This window comes from Theropithecus gelada, chromosome 8 (genome assembly GCF_003255815.1).
Source record: "Theropithecus gelada isolate Dixy chromosome 8, Tgel_1.0, whole genome shotgun sequence".
Classification (NCBI taxonomy): domain Eukaryota; kingdom Metazoa; phylum Chordata; class Mammalia; order Primates; family Cercopithecidae; genus Theropithecus; species Theropithecus gelada.
In genome coordinates this window covers 28,661,249-28,677,238 of record NC_037676.1, presented here as the reverse complement: position 1 = coordinate 28,677,238, position 15,990 = coordinate 28,661,249, and positions in this window count along the sequence as shown.

Below are 15,990 nucleotides of genomic sequence, written 5' to 3'. Positions count from 1 at the left end.
ATCCCCAGGGTACCAATAACAAGGCCCATCCCCCTTCCCTGCTTGGGAAGTGACATTAGCTTGAAGGCTTACCTTTTTGGTTTTTAGCTCTTTTTTTTGTATCTGGAATTTGAGAATTTTGTTTTCTTGCACATTCACCTATACTTTCAAAGAATGGTTTTATATTTTATCCAGGATCTTTAGATTATACTGTAGACGAACTGATTGCTTACTATTCTCCCCAGGAGAAGTTTTTAAAACTTTCTTTCCTTGTTGCACTTCAGCTCTGAAACGATCCCTTTACTTTCCAAAATTATCAATGAATCACTCTTTTTGGGGCATCTTTCTGTCTGCCTAATCCAAGTACAGATCTCTTTTATTTGGAAAAAGTTTTCACTTGACTCTCTGCCTTTTCTTCTTTCTGACCTTATTCTTTTCTGCCTTTCACAATCAAAGCCACTGCTAGTGTTCTAATAAGACATTGCTAGCTGTATTGTCTGATGATCAGCTCATTTCTGAATGTCTTATGACTTTCCTCTCTAGCACTCACCCAAAACCATTCTCTCCACTGTCACCAATGACAACATATAGCTATATCCAAAAGGTTTTTCTCCTCCTCCAGATCTCATATATTACTTTGCTTCTCCGAGGCTTCTGTGTTGATTGTCTCCTATTTTAAATCTTATTTCTCTGAGGCTTATGATGTAAGACTCTCCGAATTCTCCTCTAGTTCTCCTTCTACATATGTAGGTCTACTCTCCTCTGACTTCTTCCTTAAATTCTTTTCTTTTCCTCATCCGTTAAATAGGAGTGTCATTTCTCTTTTTGATCTTATGTTCTTCTTTCTCTATGTTGCCTTTAATTCTATATCACTTTTTTTTAAACAGATGATTCACAAATCTCTATCTTGCATCTCTTGAGCTAAAATCCCTGTTTTTCAGTTGTCTGTCATATACTTTATCCTGGATGTCCTGTTGGTGTGTCAAAATTGTTGGATTTCATACCAAACTTATGCTTTTCTTTTCCAAAATAGCTCATTCTTCTGATTTACTTAATTCTGTCTGTGTTATCACTACTCTTCTCATGGGCTTAAAAGTGATCCGAGAACTCTCATTTTTGTTAAATTTTTCTTTCCAATTATCTCTGATTTGTCCCTTATTTTCCAATTTTGTTGTTTCTCTCTCTGTTTGAACCATAGGCACATTATTTGTCTGGTTTATCTACTCATAGAGTCACTTTTTTATAACCCATCCTGCCCATCATCTTTAGATTAGCCTATGTAATTCATCAATGGCCCCGTCATTACCTGGCTCAAAAACTTTAAATGATTACCAAATAATAACAGTATTAATGCCAAATCCCTAACCTGATGGTTGCAAAATCCTGGAGAATTCAGTGCTGTTGTTCTAGGTCTGACTTCTTTGTTCTATGACTAATTTGTTTTGTGAACAGTGTGAAATCACTAGTCACCAGGAAATAGTTCTTTTTGCTCTAAAATGAAGTGCTAGCAAAGGAAAAAATGGCCAAAAGAGATTTTTCCAAAAAAGCAGAACCAAATGGCCAATAAAAGATGACTAGATGCTTAACCACCATGAAATATCACCATATACCACCAGAACAGATCATATAAAAAAGATAGGCAATACCACATTTTGGCCAGGATGTACAGCAACAGGAATTTTTATATACTGAACAGACAACTCCAGACCAAGGTGTATTGCCACCAGAAATGTGTACATATATTCACCAAAGGGCACATACAAGAACATTCACCACAGCACTACTCAAATTAGCCAAAAACTTGAAACTACCTCAATTATCATAGAAGGGGAAAATAAATGGTGGTGTATTCACAAGTGGATAGCAGTGTTTAGCAGTGAGAATGGAACAACTATACGATATGGATGAATCTCACCAACATGATGAAACAGGCCAGGCACATGGAAGTACATGCCGTATGACATCATCTCTATAACGTACAAAAATGGGCACAACGAATCCATGCCATGGTTACCCTTGGTGAGGGGCAGGGGTGGCAACTGAGAGGGAACACAGGAGGGTTCCATGGTGCTAGAAAGCTCTTTTCCCTGGCCTTTGGACTGGACACAACGGTGCTTGCAGTTTGTGAATATTTACTGGGATCTGCATCTGTGACACATACACTTTTTGTATGGATATTTTACTTTAATGAGCCATTTAAAAGTGGGGACTTGGGGACAGAGCAAGACTCTTTCTCAAAAAAAAACCAAAAACAAACAAACAAAAACACAACAAAACTGGGAACTCAGAGTGCTATAGACAAATGGTAAAGTGTAGTAAATTATTCACCTAGTCCCCTTCCCGAATGAGATAACTTTACATCTGTGAAAATGCTCCCATTGGCCTGGCACGGTGACTCATGCCTGCAATCCCAGCACTCTAGGAGGCCAAGGTGGGTGGATCACTTGAAGCCAGGAGTTTGAGACCAACCTGGCCAACATAGCTAAACCCCATCTCTTTGAAAATACAAAAATTAGCCAGGTGTGGCGTTGCATGCCTGTAGTCCCAGCTACCCAGGAGGCTGAGGCAGGAGAATTCCTTGAACCCAGGAGGCAGAAGTTGCAGAGATTGCACCATTGCACTCCAGCCTGGGTGACAGAGTGAGTCTTCATTAAAAAAAAAAAAAAAAAAAAAAAGAAGAAGAAAGAAAAAGAAAATGTTCTGACAACCATCTCTCAACATTAAAGTCAACGAATGCTGAAACTATACAGTAAATGTGAGTAAAAAGAGAAAAGTCAACAAACACCAGAGCCGTGGTCTCACATGCTCCTGTATCACATGGTGGGGTTTGAAGCAGGCAAAGGCAGATGAAACAAGCTCAGGGAAAGATGAAGAGTGGACGCCAGTGAAGGGCCTGAGTGTGGAGCGACCCCTAGCAGGATGAAATCCACCTGAAATCTGAAAATATTCAGAGTGTGACAGCAGAGAAGGGATCCAAAGTATTCAGCCCTCTTGCTTTTTGAGTTTTTAATAATAACCATTCTGGCTGGGGTGAGATGGTATCTCATTGTGGTTTTAATTTGCATTTTCTTGATGATTCATGATGTTGAACATTTTTCCATATGTTTTTTGGCCATTTGTATATCTTCTTTGGACTAGACTTACAGTTTAAAGGGATAGACGTTCTTTAAATGGGAAAATCTGATTTAAAAGGATGGTCTTTTGGAGATAAAAGCTTCTGGGAGAAAAAAAGGCAAAAGGGAAGGAGGGAAGAAGCAAGCTTTGGAACTTGGGTGGTGAAGAGGAAAAGAAAAAAGGGGAATTTTAGTGTCCTACAAGACAAAAGAGAACTAAAAACTGGCAATCTCCTAACCTGCCCACTGCCACCAAAATAAACAAACAGATGAAACCCCATTGAAGCACCTGGACTTTTCTAGACAGAAAATAAATTAACTGAGAAATCTTCTAAAACACTGCAGTATCATAAAAATGAATAAAAGGAAAGTTTTTAGAGAAATAGTTCAGAAAATTAGGGAATGCATTTGCATGCAAATCCACTGAGAAAAAGTCCCTTCCTGCAGAACAACCATGAAGCAGAAGAAAATTGTAGGTCTACGTTCCAAAATGAATGAACTATACAGTCATGCTTCACTTCACGATGGGGATAAGTTCTGAGAAATGCGTCACTGGGCGATTTTGTAATTGTGTTGTGTGACCATCACAGAGTTTATTTCCGCAAATCCAGATGGTATACTTACTACCCACCTGGGCTGTGTGGTCTAGCCTATTACTCCTAGGTTACAAACCTATACAGCAGGTTACTGTACTCAATGCCGTAGGCAATTGGAACATAATGGGAACTATTTCTGTATCTGAACATAACTAAATATAGAAAAGGTACAGTAAGAATGCAGTATCACAGGGGTGTACCTGTGTAGGGCACTTCCTATGAATGGAGTTCGCAGGGCAGGATGTTGTTTGGGTGGGTCAGTGAGTGAGTGGTGAGGGAATGTGAAGGCCTAGGACGTTACTGCATCTTTAGACTAAGTTAACTTTATAAAACAATGTTTCTTTCTTCAATCACAAAGTAACTTTAGCTTACTGTAACTTTTTTTACTTTACAAACTTTTAATTTTTTAAAGCTTTTTGAGTCTTTTCTAATAATATTTAGCTTAAAACACAAACATATTGTATAGCCGTACAAAGATATTTTCTTTCTTTATATCCTTGTTCTATAAGCTTTTTTCTATTTTTAGTTTTAATTTTTTTTTCTTAAAAAGAAGACACAAACACACACATGAACCTAGGCCTACAAAGGGTCAGGATCATCAGTATCACTGTCTTCTATATCTTGTCCCACTGGGAGGTCTTCAGGGACAGAAACATGCATGGAACTGTCATCTCCTGTGATAATAATGCCTTCTTATGGAATACCTCCTGAAGGACCTGCCTGAGGCTGTTTCATAGTTAACTTAAAAAAAAATAAGTAGGAGCACACTTTAACATGATGAAAGTATAGTACAGTAAATACACAAACCGGTAACAGTCATTTAGTATCATGATCGAGTATGATATATTGTACATAATTGTAGGTGCAAGACTTTTATATGACTGGCAACACAGTAGGTTTGTTTACACCCACACTGCCACAAACATGGAATGCATTGTGCTATGACGTTGCAATGGCTACGACATCACTAGGCCATAGGAATTTTTCGGCTCCATTAGAATCTTATGGAACCACTGTCCTCTATGTGGTCCATTGTTGACTGAGATGCCATTATGTGATGCATGAAGGTGAAGCAAGCATTTGAGGATCTAGAATTCAAAAATTAAGAGCAGAAATGGAACAAAAAACAGGGAGAAAAAAAGAGTTCATTAAACTCAGGAATGAAATGGTAGAAAAAGACAAAATTGTCTCAGAAATGAAGAATAAATTACAAGATGTACAAGGAAGAATGGAGCAAATGAACATTTAAGAAGGGGCAGGAAAAGAGGAAGACATCAAAGAAATGAAAATGAATAAAGAAAAAAGAAAAAAGCCTCAAAAAATAGTAAAAATGGAAAACAGGCAAAGAACAAATAATACTCATGTTATCTGAGTTCCCGAAGAAGAAAAATAAAACAATAGAACAGAACTAACATTTGAAACTGTAATCTAAGAAAACTTCCCAAAAGTAGAAAGAGACATAAATCCACACATTGAAAGAAGTCATCTGGCAAAATTAACCCAGAAACAATGAATTCTCAGACTTATCCTGGTACAACTATTAGTTCTCAAAAAATAAAGTTCTCAAGACCTCTCTCCAGGTAAAAAGATGAAATCACATAGGCAAACAAATTAGACTAGTGTCAGATTTTCAAAACCAGTATACAAAACAAAGCGACAATGGATATTTTCCTATTCCTGTAAATCTCCCGGAGCTTTGCTCTGGGAGGTAGTTAAGTCACTTAGAAACGCGAAGATCCGGCCGGGTGTGGTGGCTAATGCCTGTAATCCTAGCACTTTTAGAAGCCGAGGCGGGTGGATCATGAGGTCAGGAAATCGAGACCATTCTGGCTAACACGGTGAAACCCCATCTCCACTAAAAACACAAAAAATTAGCCGGGCGTGGTGATGGGCGCCTGTAGTCCCAGCTACTCAGGAGGCTGAGCCAGGAGAATGGCGTGAACCCGGGAGGCGGAGCTTGCAGTGAGCCGAGATCACGCCACTGCACTCCAGCCGTCGAGCAAGACTCCATCTCAAAACAAAACAACAAACAAACAAACAAACAGGAAAAACAAACGCGTAGATCCTTTCAGAGCTTGCTTTTTAGATTGTTAGGTGGGTCTGAGCAGTGCTAGTGTAGGGCTAATTATTCCATACCAGTGAGGCAAGACCTTCTTCCGTCCTTCCTCTACATCACGCCCAGTGAGTTTTGAGTTTCTCCATTCTGGGTGATGGGAACAGGTACTCTTCTTGGCCCTGTGTGAGAGCTGCTTCCTCTAACCCTTTTGCCTGGTTCTTTCCCTTGTCTTGAGTAGTTTGTCCATATGCACCCATTGATCAATACTCTGGTAAATATTCAAGGGGGACCCTTTGCAGGTTTCTGGGGTTCTCTATTAAGGTTGAGATAATGGCAGGATGAGGCTTGAGATAAAATAGGAAAAATGACAGATGTAATTAATTGCTTTGTATCCTGGGTTTGTAGAGTTATTAATTCAGGTTGTGTAGTACTGGATCTAAAATACACCAAAGCTGGGATGAAATAAGGAATAAAGGACATGACTTTGAAGATTTAATGGCCCTAGAAGTCTAGACATACTTTTTCTTGAATTCTGAGTGTTCAGATTCCCTGAGCATTTCAATCGAGTTGGGTTGCCTCCCTCATTGGAATGAGGTCTCTTTATCATCAGAGCTCCTATTCTGTTTATTCAGACTGTTCTTCTACGAAAGAGACCTGGCAATGTGTGTTTTTGTTATGGCTAAGGTATTGCTTCCTTAGGACAGTGGCCAGAGAGATAAATTAGCCGAGTTGACTAAGCTGGAACTAGTGACATTTCCATGTAACCCTATGTTTTTCTGCTTATTCCTTCTTTCATTCACTTAACAAAGAGCAATTGAGCCCCTACTATGTGCTAGGAATTATATTAGGTATCAGGAGGAATGTGAAGAAGAATAAGACATGAATTGTACCCTCAAGATGCTGGCAGCATCCCATGCAGGGCCTGCTCACCTTATAAGAAAATGAGCACCCCCAGGTAGAAGAGGTGAAATAATGGAAGTTTTTATGGAAAAGAATGTTGGTTTGGGGTGCCACTGTGGTCAGATTTGATCACTGTGTATTAAACTTTGGGGCTGAAATGTCCTACTGTTCTCCACACCAAACATTCCCTCACTCTATCACAGTGACCTTCCAGGACACCTCTTTTAAAATGCTACCCCTCCTAGCAGTTTTTGAAGCAATGAATTAAGTTTTCAGAGGAGATCAAACCAGGCCTTCGGGAAGTGAGACAAGCAGGAAGGAGGCCAAGATGAGGGCTCATCCTGAAGCAGGAATAAAATCCGGGAAAGGCAAACCCAGAACGGGTGGTGTTTCGGGGGCCTGGGGCTGTTGTGGATCCCAAGAGGGTGCTGGAAGGAGTATTAGGTACGTGGGGAAGGAGGAATGGGGAAACTTAATAAATCTGCCCATTTCTCATCAGCTATGGCTAAACATTTTGGATATCGATTTTGGTGTACTTCACTCTGGGTTCAGCCAGAAGGCAGGAATGGGGTGCTTCAGTCCTCTACAAAACTTTCACAGCATCCAGCATAAAGAATCAGGAAAGGATAGCTTAGGTTCTGCTTTCAGTTAATCAAGGCACAGTGATGCACTGAGTAAGATCTGCTTTGAAGCTTAAAAGACGTGTTCAAAATCCTGAGTTTTTACTTACAAACTCCGTAGCTTCTGACACATTATTTAACCTCTTTGAACCTTAATTTCTTCATCCATAAAATAGGAAGTAATAACCCATAGTAAGGATTATCCGTAAGAATTAAATGAGAGTGTCTCTATAAAGTGCCTTGTATGGTGCATATTTCATAATAGAAACTCAACAAATATTTGCTACATTCCTCTGTATACATCCAAAAGCAACTGAAGCACAAAACTGGTCTTGAATACTCCATACTGGCATCATCCATATAAAAATGTGTATGGATGGGCCGGGTGCGGTGGCTCACGCCTGTAATCCCAGAACTTTGGGAGGCCGAGGGGTGGGGGGAATCACCTGAGGTCAGGAGTTCAAGACCAGCCTGGCCAACATGGTGAAACCCCGTCTCTACTAAAAAATACAAAAATTAGCCTGGCATGGTGGCGGGTGCCTGCAATCCCAGCTACTCAGGAAGCTGAGGCAGGGAGAATTGCTTGAACCTGGGAGGCGTAAGTTACAGTGAACCGAAATCACTCCACTGCGTTCCAGCCTGGGCAACACAGCGAGACTCTGTCTCGGAGGGAGAAAAAAAGAACTTAAACGGATGAAATCAACTGCACACTGGTCTAGATTGTTACTCAGTCAAGTGGCTGTTAGTACAAATGAGTTAACGGCTATTGTTTCCACTGGAAAGGACATCTTTATTATGGGGCCTTGTGATTTTCCAGATTAAATCAATCTGGATTATTTTCATTAGCTGTTCCTTTATTACCATTGTGGGCATAAGATGCAGGGAGGTAGATTTGGACGGAATGCAACATAGCAGAGACTTTCAAATTATTACTGTTTTCTGAAAGTATAATGTCCTGAAGTAAGTTCAGAGTCCTGGTTATGTTCAAGGAGAGGTTGGATTACTACTCATCCAAAATGGAACGGAGAGTTCATCCAAATTACTTTCCAAGTATGATGTTTCCTAGACAGATAATTTAAGATTTATTACATCCAATGGAGGCGGGGAAGTCTAGTTAGCTATTGAAAAGGTCTTTCTGTTAAGTGAAAAAAAAAATACAAATAGCCAATTTGTAGGCAATGGGTAGTATTTTTGGAATGTTGATGAAGAATGTAGATTTTTATCTTTGAAATGCATGAACATTGGTGAGAAAAAACATTTCTTCAAGTATTACGAAAATGTTCTGATGTTTCAACAACTCAGCCACGGCTACACATTTTGGATTTTTGCTTCTGATTTATTTCACTCCTGAGTTCACCCAGGAGGCAGGAATAAGATGCTTCAGTCCTCCACAAAATTTCCATAGCATCCAGAGTAAGGAATCAGGAAGGAGTAGTCAGAAGATAAATTTGGAAACAGGAATTTTGAAATTATATCTTGACTTAGTCTTTGGTAGGTCACCTAATATAGATACCTCACCTGTAAATATCACCTACCTGTAGATAATAATGAAAATTGCTGTACTACCTTACCCAATACGATCACTGTGGGACTAAATAGGCTTTTTTTTTTTTTTTTTTATGAAAACACTGTGCCAATTGGCTGGAACTGTACAAATGTTGGTTGCTATTATCTCAGCTTCACACGTTCAGCAACTTAGGAACTAGATACATACTATCTTTCAGTCATGTTGCATTATCTTTAGAAACCCAGAGAGAGAGTTTGATTTTGTTTCTTATATTTTATTGATTTCTTCTCACTTTTATTTTCTTTCTTCTGCTTGCTTTGGGTATAATTTGTCCTTTTTCTAGTTCCTTAAGTTAGAGGTTAAATCACTGATTTAAGAACTTTCTTATTTTCCAATATTAGCATTTAATGCCATGAATTTTCCTTTAATCACTGCTTGACCTGCATCCCATTAATTTTGATTGTGTTTTCATTTTAAAACCAATACCAGATATTTTCTAATTACCCTTGTGATTTTCTTATTTTAAAGTGTGTTTAATTTTCAAATGTTCGGGGATTTTTGAGATATCTTTCTGTTACTGAGTTCTAGTTTAATTTCATTGTAGTTATAAAACATACTTTGCATTCATTTAATTCCCTTTAAATTTGTTGAGTTTTTTTTATAGCTTAGAACATGGTTGCTCTTGATGAATATTTTATATACACTTGAAAAAAATGTTTATCCTGCTGTTGCTAAGTGGAATGTTATATAGTATCAAGAAGGTCAAACTGGTTTATACTATTATTTAGATTTTCTATATCCATACTAATTTTCTATATATTTGTTTTATTAATTACTGACAGAGGAATGTTGAATTCTCTAACTTGAATTCTCTAACTACAATGTCAGCTTGTGGATTTGCCTATTTCTCATTTGAGTCCATTAGTCTTTGCTTCATGTATTTTGGAAAGTTGTGTTAGGTACATTTAGGATTCTTAGGATTGTTAAGTCTTCCTGGTGTATTAGATCCCTTTATTATTATGTAATATTCTTCGTATTTTGCAGTATTCATTTTTTGGAAGCCTACTTTGTCTGATCTATATTTCTTTTGATTAGTGTTATTTTGTTATATCTTTTCCCCCCTTTTCACTTGCCTTTGTCTTTATATATAAAAAGTGGGTTTCTTGTAGACTGCATATATCTGGGTCTTGCTACTTTTGCTACTTTTCCAATTTGACAATCTCAGCCTTCTAATGGGGAGAGATAGACTTCATTATTATTTAATAAAATTGTTGATATGGTTAGATTTAAATCTACTGTCTTGCTACTTATTTTCTAAATGTCACCTTTTTTGTTTCCTTATTCTCTTTTCTGCCTTATTTTGCATTGAGTATTTTTTTTGTGATTACACAATTGAATTATTAGTTATACCTCTTTTATTTTATTATTTACTTATTTATTTATTTTTAAATTATACTTTAAGTTCTAGGACACATGTGCACAACGTGCAGGTTTGTTACATATGTACACATTTGCCATGTTGGTGTGCTGCACCCATCAACTCGTCATTTACATTAGGTATATCTCCTAATGTTATCCCTCCCCCCTCCTCCCACTCCACGACAGGCCCCAGTATGTGATGTTCCCCTTCCTGCGTCCAAGTGTTCTCATTGCTCAATTCCCACCTATGAGTGAGAACATGCGGTGTTTGGTTTTCTGTTCTTGCGATAGTTTGCTGAGAATGATGGTTTCCAGTTGCATCCATGTCCCTACAAAGGACATGAACTCATCCTTTTTTATGGCTGCATAGTATTCCATGGTGTATATGTGCCACATTTTCTTAATCCAGTCTGTCATTGATGGACCTTTGAGTTGGTTCCAAGTCTTTGCTATTGTGAATAGTGCCTCAGTAAACATACATGTGCATGTGTCTTTATAGCAGCATGATTTATAATCCTTTGGGTATATACCCAGTAATGGGATGGCTGGGTCAAATGGTAATTCTAGTTCTAGATCCTTGAGGAATCACCACACTCTCTTCCACAATGGTTGAACTAGTTTACAGTCCCACCAACAGTGTAAAAGTGTTCCTATTTCTCTGCATCGTCTCCAGCACCTGTTGTTTCCTGACTTTTTAATGATTGCCATTCTAACTGGTGTGAGATGGTATCTCATTGTGGTTTTGATTTGCGTTTCTCTGATGGCAAGTGATGATGAGCATTTTTTTCATGTGTCTGTTGGCTACATAAATGTCTTCTTTTGAGAAGTGTCTGTTCATATCCTTTGCCCACTTTTTGATGGGGTTGTTTGTTTTTTTCTTGTAAATTTGTTGGAGTTCTTTGTAGGTTCTGGATATCAGCCCTTTGTCAGATCAGTAGATTGCAAAAATTTTCTCCCATTCTGTAGGTTGCCTGTTCACTCTGATGGTAGTTTCTTTTGCTGTGCAGAAGCTCTTTAGTTTAATTAGATCCCATTTGTCAATGTTGGCTTTTGTTGCCATTGCTTTTGGTGTTTTAGACATGAAGTCCTTGCCGATGCCTATGTCCTGAATGGTATTACCTAGGTTTTCTTCTAGGGTTTTTATGGTTTTAGGTCTAACATTTAAGTCTCTAATCCATCTTGAATTAATTTTTGTATAAGATGTAAGGAAGGGATCCAGTTTCAGCTTTCTACATAGGGCTAGCCAATTTTCCCAGCACCATTTATAAATAGGGAATCCTTTCCCCATTTCTTGTTTTTGTCAAGTTTGTCAAAGATCAGATGGTTGTAGATGTGTGGTATTATTTCTGAGGGCTCTGTTCTGTTCCATTGGTCTATATCTCTGTTTTGGTACCAGTACCATACTGTTTTGGTTACTGTAGCCTTGTAGTACAGTTTGAAGTCAGGTAGCGTGATGTCTCCCGCTTTGTTCTTTTGGCTTAGGACTGTCTTGGCAATGCGGGCTCTTTTTTGGTTCCATATGAACTTTAAAGTCGTTTTTTCCAATTCTGTGAAGAAAGTCATTGGTAGCTTAATGAGAATGGCATTGAATCTATAAATTACCTTGGGCAGTATGGCCATTTTCACGATATTGATTCTTCCTATCCATGAGCATGAAATGTTTTCCCATTTGTTTGTGTCCTCTTTTATTTTGTTGAGCAGCGGTTTGTAGTTCTCCTTGAAGAGGTCCTTCACGTTCCTTGTAAGTTGGATTCCTAGGTATTTTGTTCTATTTGAAGCAATTGTGAATGGGAGTTCATTCATGATTTGGCTCTCTGTTTGTCTGTTGTTGGTGTATAAGAATGCTTGTGATTTTTGCACATTGATTTTGTATCCCGAGATTTTGCTGAAGTTGCTTATCAGCTTAAGGAGATTTTGGGCTGAGACGATGGGGTTTTCTACATATACAATCATGTCATCTGCAAACAGGGAGAATTTGACTTCTTCTTTTCCTAATTAAATACCCTTTATTTCTTTCTCCTCCCTGATTGCCCTGGCCAGAACTTCCAACACTATGTTGAATAGGAGTGGTGAGAGAGGGCATCCCTGTCTTGTGCCAGTTTTCAAAGCGAATGCTTCCAGTTTTTGCCCATTCAGTATGCTGTTGGCTGTGGGTTTGTCATAAATAGCTCTTATTATTTTGAGATATGTTCCATCAATACCGAATTTATTGAGAGTTTTTAGCATGAAGGGCTGTTGAATTTTGTCCAAGGCCTTTTCTGCATCTATTGAGATAATCATGTGTTTTTTGTCTTTGGTTCTGTTTATATGCTGGATTACATTTATTGATTTGCGTATGTTGAACCAGCCTTGCATCCTAGGGATGAAGCCCACTTGATCATGCTGGATAAGCTTTTTGATGTGCCGCTGGATTCGGTTTGCCAGTATTTTATTGAGGATTTTTGCATCGATGTTCATCAGGGATATTGGTCTAAAATTCTCTTTTTTTTGTTGTGTTTCTGCCAGGCTTTGGTATCAGGATGATGTTGGCCTCATAAAACGAGTTAGGGAGGATTCCTTCTTTTTCTATTGATTGGAATAGTTTCAGAAGGAATGGTACCAGCTCCTCCTTGTACCTCTGGTAGAATTTGGCTGTGAATCTATCTGGTCCTGGACTTTTTTTGGTTGGTAGGCTATTAATTATTGCCTCAATTTCAGAGCCTGCTATTGGTCTATTCAGGGATTCAACTTCTTCCTGGTTTAGTCTTGGGAGAGTGTAAGTGTCCAGGAAATTATCCCTTTCTTCTAGGTTTTCTAGTTTATTTGCATAGAGAGGTTTATAGTATTCTCTGATGGTAGTTTGTATTTCTGTGGGGTCAGTGGTGATATCCCCTTTATCATTTTTTATTGCATCTATTTGATTCTTCTCTCATTCCTTCTTTATTAGTCTTGCTAGCGGTCTATCAATTTTGTTGATCTTTTCAAAACACCAGCCCCTGGATTCATTGATTTTTTGAAGGGTTTTTTGTGTCTCTATCTCCTTCAGTTCTGCTCTGATCTTAGTTATTTCTTGCCTTCTGCTAGCTTTTGAATGTGTTTGCTCTTGCTTCTCTAGTTCTTTTAACTGTGATGTTAGGGTGTCAATTTTAGATCTTTCCTGCTTTCTCTTGTGGGCATTTAGTGCTATAAATTTCCCTCTATGCACTGCTTTAAATGTGTCCCAGAGATTCTGGTATGTTGTATCTTTGTTCTCATTGGTTTCAAAGAACATCTTTATTTTTGCCTTCATTTCATTATGTACCCAGTAGTCATTCAGGAGCAGGTTGTTCAGTTTCCATGTAGTTGAGCGGTTTTGATTGATTTTCTTAGTCCTGAGTTCTAGTTTGATTGCACTGTGGTCTGAGAGACAGTTTGTTATCATTTCTATTCTTTTACATTTGCTGAGGAGTGCTTTACTTCCAACTATGTGGTCAATTTTGGAACAAGTGTGATGTGGTGCTGAGAAGAATGTATATTCTGTTGATTTAGGGTAGAGAGTTCTGTAGATGTCTATTAGATCCGCTTGGTGCAGAGCTGAGTTCAATTCCTGGATATCCTTGTTAACTTTCTGTCTCATTGATCTGTCTAATGTTGACAGTGGAGTGTTGAAGTCTCCCATTATTATTGTATGGGAGTCTAAGTCTCTTTGTAAGTCTCTAAGGACTTGCTTTATGAATCTGGGTGCTCCTATATTGGGCACATATATATTTAGGATAGTTAGCTCTTTTTGTTGAATTGATCCCTTTACCATTATGTAATGGCCTTCTTTGTCTCTTTTGATCTTTGATGGTTTAAAGTCTGTTTTATCAGAGACTAGGATTGCAACCCCTGCTTTTTTTTGTTCTCCATTTGCTTGGTAGATCTTCCTCCATCCCTTTATTTTGAGCCTATGTATGTCTCTGCATGTGAGATGGGTCTCCTGAATACAGTAAACTGATGGGTCTTGACTCTTAATCCAATTTGCCAGTCTGTGTCTTTTAATTGGACCATTTAGTCCATTTACATTTAAGGTTAATGTTGTTATGTGTGAACTTGATCCTGTCATTGTGATATTAGCTGGTTATTTTGCTCGTTAGTTGATGCAGTTTCTTCCCAGCATCAATGGTTTTTACATTTTGGCATGTTTTTGCAATGGCTGGTACTGGTTGTTCCTTTCCATTTTTAGTGCTTCCTTCAGGATCTCTTGTAGGGCAAGCCTGGTGGTGACAAAATCTCTAAGTATTTGCTTGTCTGTAAAGGATTTTATTTCTCCTTCACTGATGAAACTTAGTTTGGCTGGATATGAAATTCTGGGTTGAAAATTCTTTTCTTTAAGAATGCTGAATATTGGCCCCCACTCTCTTCTGGCTTATAGAGTTTCTGCCGAGAGCTCTGCTGTTGGTATGATGAGCTTCCCTTTGTGGGTAACCCGACCTTTCTCTCTGGCTGCCCTAAACATTTTTTCCTTCATTTCAACCTTGGTGAGTCTGACAATTATGTGTCTTGGGATTGCTCTTCTCGAGGAGTACCTTTTTGGCATTGTATTTCCTGAATTTGAATGTTGGCCTGCCTTGCTAGGTTGGGGAAGTTCTCCTGGATAATATCCTGAAGAGTGTTTTCCAACTTGGTTCCATTCTCCTCATCACTTTCAGGTACACCACTCAGATATAGATTTGGTCTTTTCACATAGTCCCATATTTCTTGGAGGCTTTGTTCACTTCTTTTTACTCTTTTTTCTCTAAACTTCTCTTCTCACTTCATTTCATTCATTTGATCTTCAATCATTGATATCCTTTCTTCCAGTTGATTGAATCGGTTACTGAAACTTGTTCATTCATGTAGTTCTTGTGCCATGGTTTTCAGCTCCATCAGGTCATTTAAGGACTTCTCTACATTGGTTATTCTAGTTAGCCATTCATCTAATCTTTTAAAAAGATTTTTAGCTTCTTTGCAATGGGTTAGAACTTCCTCCTTTAGCTCAGAGAAGTTTAATCGTCTGAAGCCTTCTTCTCTCGACTCATCAAAGTCATTCTCCATCCAGCTTTTCTCCATTGCTGGTGAGGAGCTGCATTCCTTTGGAGTGGGGGGAAGCGCTCAGATTTTTAGGATTTTCAGCTTTTCTGCTCTGCTTTTTCCCCATCTTTGTGGTTTTATCTACCTTTGGTCTTTGGTGATGGTGACGCACAGATGGGGTTTTGGTATGGATGTCCTTTCTGTTTGTTAGTTTTCCTTCTAACAGTCAGGACCCTCAGCTGCAGGTCTGTTGGAGTTTGCTGGAGGTCCACTCCAGACCCTGTTTGTCTGGGTATCAGCAGCAGAGGCTGCAGAAGAGTGAATATTGCTGAACAGCAAATGCTGCTGCCTGATCGTTCCTCTGGAAGCTTTGTCTCAGAGGGGTACCCGGCTGTGTGACGTGTCAGTCTGTCCCTACTGGGGGGTGCCTCCCAGTGAGGCTACTCGGGGGTCAGGGACCGACTTGAGGAGGCAGTCTGTCCATTCTCAGATCTCAAACTCTGTGCTGGGAGAACCACTACTCTCTTCAAAACTGTCAGACAGGGACATTTAAATCTGCAGAGGTTTCTGCTGCCTTTTGTTTGGCTATGCTGTGTCCCCAGAGGTGGAGTCTACAGAGGCAGGCAGGCCTCCTTGAGCTGCGGTGGGCTTTACCCAGTTCGAGCTTCCTGGCAGCATTCTTTACCTACTCAAGCCTCAGCAATGGCGAGCACCCCTCCCCCAGCCTTGCTGCCGCCTTGCAGTTAGATCTCAGACTGCTGTGCTAGCAATGAGGGAGGCTCTGTGGGCG